The 6,397-nt window shown below is 37.1% G+C and overlaps 1 non-coding gene across 1 annotated transcript; it reads left to right on the forward strand.

Annotated features, from left to right (window-relative positions):
- Nucleotides 1-1,292: 1,292 nt before the first annotated feature.
- Nucleotides 1,293-1,399, forward strand: LOC112425549 (U6 spliceosomal RNA). Its single transcript, XR_003016670.1, has one exon. It is a non-coding gene; the product is annotated as a U6 spliceosomal RNA (small nuclear RNA).
- Nucleotides 1,400-6,397: the final 4,998 nt, after the last annotated feature.

The raw sequence follows: 6,397 nt of genomic DNA on the forward strand, positions 1-6,397 counted from the left end.
TGTTATTGTCAGATCTATCGATAGGTAGGTAGATTTTTTTTAACATGCATACTTTCCTCACTAAAAGGTAAGCTTCCCAAACAGGAAAACCATGACTTGAAGTCTTTGTATTTCAGAATCTAAAGCCATGCCAGGTACCTAATGAATACCTGCTAAATGTTTGCTATTGAAAAAATAAATGACCTTTATAATTATGAAAGTGTACCTCCTAGAATTAAGGAATTAGCATAACATCCTAATCTATTTATAAATCTGGAGTTTCTTTTTAAATAAATGCCCATTGAAAACAAAAACCTGCGGGGCAGGAAGATATTGAGACCCCGTATTATTAAAATAAGGTTGCAAGCTAAATGGATGCTTTGAAATGTGAATATCTTGAGTGGATGATCAGTCTTAGTCATGACTTTAAAGAATTATTCTGCATTAAACCTTAAAAATCATTTTCCATTTCAACTAATTTTCCAACTTTTCTTTATACGAGGAAAAGATACAAATGACTGGATTTTATTGGCATTTTTTAGTCCTAATTATATATCTTATTTTAAAAAGAAGCAAATGATCACAGCATTGGTTAAAGGTCATATATTCTGCGATCTTTTTTTTTTAAATATTAGGACTTCTATTCTTGTCTTGTTCTTTTACTGTAGTTCAGATATGAAAAAAGGGTAATAAGGAAAGAAGCACAATTTGACTGACAGCAAATGCTAATGGTAACCAACTCTCCCCCAAGGGGCTACAGTGGAGTGTGAATAATTATATAAATCATAATAGAAAGCAAAAATCAGTTCATTTCCACATATAGCATGTGTTGCATGATTTTATGAATGCAGGAGGCATATGGATGATTGATGGATATCGTGTTGTATGGATAAAAGTGGTGTGTCTCAGAGTCAGCTCTGCCTTTAGCGAATGACAACGGAGCTTTTGTAATACTAATAATGTTGAAACCTGGTGAATGCAATGATACAGATAAATGACAATATATCCTAAAATTTCCATGGACAGTTGTGAGTTCAAATATTTTATTCTATTGTCCCATGAATCTACTTTTTATGCCATATGCCCCAACATTTATTTCTATAAACATTGACTACTGGAATTGCAGTCTAACTGTTAGGAAGAATATTGTTTCGTTTGGGAAGATAAGATTAGATCTGTCTATTAAGTCTTCAAAATAAACTGTAAATGAATTTTCCTGTAGTAAAGACTGACTTCCATCAAAAAAATGGGCCATCTACAAATGATTGTTGCTCCTCATCAAGATGGATAGATAAAAAGATATAGATAGATATGTGCTAGCTTCGGCAGCACATATACTAAAATTGGAACAATACGGAGAAGATTAGCATAGCCCCTGCACAAGGATGACACATGAATTCGTGAAGCATTCCATGTTTTTCAAAACAACACGGTACTGGTACCAAAACAGAGATATAGACCAATGGAACAGAACAGAGCCCTCAGAAATAACACCACACATCTACAACCATCTGATCTTTGACAAACCTGACAAAAACAAGAAATGGGGAAAGGATTCCCTATTTAATAAATAGTGCTGGGAAAACTGGCTAGCCATATGTAGAAAACTGAAACTGGATCCCTTCCTTACACCTTATACAAAAATTAATTCAAGATGGATTAAAGATTTAAATGTTAGACCTAAAACCACAAAAACCCTAGAAGAAAACCTAGGCAATACCATTCAGGACATAGGCATGGGCAAGGACTTCATGACTAAAACACCAAAAGCAATGGCAACAAAAGCCAAAATTGACAAATGGGATCTAATTAAACTAAAGAGCTTCTGCACAGCAAAAGAAACTACTGTCAGAGTGAACAGGCAACCTACAGAATGGGAGAAAACTTTTACGATCTACCCATCTGACAAAGAGCTAATATCCAGAATCTACCAAGAACTTAAATTTACGAGAAAAAATCAAACAACTTCATCAAAAAGTGGGCAAAGGATATGAACAGACACTTCTCAAAAGAAGACATTTATGCAGCCAGCAGATACATGAAAAAAATGCTCATCATCAATGACCATCAGAGAAATGCAAATCAAAACCACAATGAGATACCATCTCACACCAGTTAGAATGGCAATCATTAAAAAGTCAGGAAACAACAGGTGCTAGAGAGGATGTGGAGAAATAGGGACACTTCTACACTGTTGGTGGGAGTGTAAACTAGTTCAACCATTGTGGAAAACGGTGTGGCGATTCCTCAAGGATCTAGTACTAGAAATACCATTTGACCCAGCCATCCCATTACTGGGTAGATATCCACAGGATTATAAATCATGCTGCTATAAAGACACATGTACACGTATGTTTATTGTGGCACTATTCACAATAGCAAAGACTTGAAACCAACCCAAATGCCCATCAATGATAGACTGGATTAAGAAAATGTGGCACATATAAACCATGGAATACTATGCAGCCATAAAAAAGGATGAGTTCATGTCCTTTGTAGAGACATGGATGAAGCTGGAAACCATCATTCTGAGCAAACTATCGCAAGGACAAACACTGCATGTTCTCAGTTATAGGTGGGAACTGAACAATGAGAAAACTAGGACACAGGGTGGGGAACATCACACACTGGGGCCTGTCGTGGGGTGGGGTGAGCGGGGAGGGATAGCATTAGGAGATATACCTAATGTAAATAACGAGTTAATGGGTGCAGCAAACCAACGTGGCACATGTATACATATGTAACACACCTGCACATTGTGCACATGTATCCTAGAACTTAAAGTATAATTTAAAAAACTTTTAAAAACGATATAGATAGATAGATAGAGAGATAGATAGATAGATAGATAGATAGATAGATAGATAGATAGATAGAAAGAAACATATAAAGATCTCAGTACTTAGTGCCAGTCCTTACACAAAATAGAATGCCAATAAACTCTTGTTGAGTTAAAGACTGGAATTAAGAAAAAATGTCTTTAGGCCACTCAGAGAAATCAATCATCTCTTTTTCTAATACTAACCTAATTTTACATTTGCCTAGGGTTGGTCGTTCTTGGGAATGTTGTCACACATTCTCTAGGACTTAGGATTGGGGTCCTGCTCTTTAGAAGTCAGCAGAGAAGCGCCTGAATTTTCAGCATACCAACACCCACAAACTCTGCCATCCACTGCCCACCCTACTCACTGAGCCTCAAAAAATTTCTTTGGTACTCCATTTGTTTGCTTTTGTGACATTTGTCCTAGAAATTTAAAAAGTATCTTTGTTCGTGTTTTTATTGAATTTCAAATTTCAAATGTTTGGAATGAGGAAAAATATCACTGAAAAACAAACTTTCTATGCTTTGTCCCTGAATGATCCAGTGATTAAATAGGATCAGTTGAATATGGCATTTTACTTGTCATTTCTAATAAAGAAGTTGTAAGCTTCATCTGAGTTTTCAAAATTAAGAAAATTTTGAAGTGAAAACATATAATTTAATTTCTTTTTAAAAAAAATTTCTGTTATGACATGCATGTTTGAAAAGTTTTTCAAAAAACAGCCCCAGAGATCTCTTTAAATATCTGATTACTATGCTCCACGCTTAAAACTTTCAATGGCTTCGCACTGACGCTACAACAAGGTCTGAACTTCTCACCCCAGGCTAAAGGCCTTGCCTGTCTCATCCACATCTAATTCACCAGTCTTATCTCACACCCTTTCTCCTCAGTCCTCACACTCAGCTGCATGAGCTTCTTTCTGCTAGACTTCCCTCTGCTGGGACCTTCTCCCGTGCTCTTCCCCAGCCTGCCATACTCTTCTCTATAGGCACCGCCATCTTGACCACACCTGTAACCACCTTCACACCTTTACCTGGGTTTCAGCATAAAATTTACCTCCTCACATTCATGCTTTGGTTTCCACAGATTAGCAGTTCCATAGCATCTAACATTTTTCCTTCACAATTATTTCCATAATGTCTGTCATCCACGCTGAGTTGGACATTCTCTGAGAATGGGGATTGTGGCTAACCTTGGCGCTAGTGTATCTTTAGCTCAAGCACCGTATGGTACCTAACAATGAGCGACATGATATTGTTGAATATGAAATATTAGAAATTACCAGGGTTCAAATGTAATACATTCATTTTTAATCTAGATCTAAATGGTGAACAAACACTACATAATGTTTTCTACTGCCCAAAATTCCATGCCTAGAGTGATACTGGACTGGAAAGGGCTGAAGGCCTTCAGCTGTGAAGAAAACAAGCCAGAATAAAATTTGTCTTTTTCAAATATTTTATCCATTGTCCTCCTGCTGAGAACCCATAGAGTTCACCATGGCTTTTTAGGTTGTTGTTGTTTTTTTTTTTTTAAGGCTTATTATGAGTTTAGGCACCTTAAATATTTCAACATTTTAGGGATGAAAGAGAGAAGCAGGGAAGTAAGAGACCTCAAAGAGAATGTTGAATCTGACTCACTTTTAACCGGAGACCTTTAGCTGAGGTCTTCTGGGGAACACTAGCCACTGGTCTCTCTGTTGGAGACAGCTTGACTCATAGCTCCTACAGAGAGGCAAGAAGCTACCCACCAACATACGAACTCCTAGGGGTAGGAAGTCAGGGACTTTGGTCTTTGTATCCAAGTGCCTGCACAGCAAGCACGCTGGAAATGTTTGGGGAACACTTTTACTATATTTCCTGTATATCAGTTTTTTCAATATAAAAGTATATATATACATACGTATATACTTTATGTAAGTAGTAAAGTATATATAGCATACATACATATTTATGTAAGTGTGCATACCTTATATAACTAGTAGCTTTGAAATATAATTCACATACTATACAATTCATTCATTTAATGTATTCAATTCAAAGATTCTTAGTATATTAACAGAGTTGTGCAACCTTCACCACAATCAATTTTTTTTTTTTTTTTTTTTTTTTTTTTGAGACAGAGTCTCACTCTTGCCCAGGCTGGAGTGCAGTGGCACGATCTCGGCTCACTGTAGCCTCAACCTCCTGGGCTCAAGTGATCCTCATAACTCAGCCCCCTAAGTGGCTGGGGCTACAGGGGCGCACCACCATACCTGGCTAATTTTTGTATTTTTTTGTAGAGATGGGGTTTTGCCATGTTGCCCAGGCTGGTCTCAAACTTCTGGGCTGAAGCCATCCACCTGTCTCAGCCTCCCGAAGTGCTGGGATTACAAACATGAGCCTTTGCACCCAGCCACAATCAATTTAATAACATTTTCATCACCCTATAAAGAAATTCTGTACAGATTACTGGTCACTTCCCATTAACCTCCAACCCCCCAGCACTAGCCAATTATTAATTGACTTTCTGTCTCTATAGATTTGTCTATTCTGGACTTTTGTATCAATGGAATAATATAATATGTGGGCTAGGGTTTTTTTGGTGACTGGCTTCTTTTTTTATCTAATATTTCAAGATTTATCCATGTGGTAGCATCTCTCAGTACTTTATTTTTTGTAGCAAAATAATGCTACATTATGTTTATCTATTCATCAGTTTACAGATGTTTGATTGTCCCACTCCTTAACTATTATGAATAATGTTGCTGTGAACATTCATGTGCAACTTCTTGTGTGGATATATTCTTTAATGTCTTGGATATACACCTAGGAGTGGAATTGCTGAGTGATACAGTGATTCAATGCTTAATCATTCCCTCCAGCAGTGAATCAGGGTTCAAATTTTCTGGATCCTCACCACCACTGGTTATTTCCTATGTAACCATCCTAGACAATGTGAAGTGGTATATCATTGTGATTTTGGTTACTTTTTTTTCCTGATGGCTAATGATATTGAGCATCCTTTGATGTGCCTACTGAACATTTGTATATCTTCTTTGGAGAAATGTCTATTAAGATTCATTGCTTTTTTTTTAAATAGGGTAATCTTTCTACTACTGACATGTATATATTCTGGATACAAGTTCCTTGTCAGCTTTATCATTTGCAAGTATTTTCACCAATTCTTTTCCCTTTCTTGATGGTATTTTTTGAAATGCAAACGTTTTTGGTTTTGGTTTTTGTTGAGACAGGGTCTCACTCTGTCATCCAGGCTGTAATACAGTGGTGCAAGCATGGCTCACTACAGCCCCAACCTCCCAGGCTTAAGTGATCCTCCCACCACAGCCTCCCAGGTAGTTGGAACTATGGACACACATCACCATGCCTGGCTAATTTTTTATTTTTATTTTTGTAGAGATGAATTTTTTCTTCTCACTATTTGCCCAAGTTGGTCTCGAACTCCTGGGGTCAAGTGATCCTCACACTGGGATTACAGGTGTGAGCCACCATGCCTGACCAAGTTTTTAAATTTGATGAAGTCCAGCTTATCTACTTTTTCTTTTGTCACTTGTGCTTTTAGTAATATCATATCTAAGACTACTTTGCCTGACCCAA

Source organism: Macaca nemestrina, chromosome 4, assembly GCF_043159975.1.
Source record: "Macaca nemestrina isolate mMacNem1 chromosome 4, mMacNem.hap1, whole genome shotgun sequence".
Lineage (NCBI taxonomy): Eukaryota > Metazoa > Chordata > Mammalia > Primates > Cercopithecidae > Macaca > Macaca nemestrina.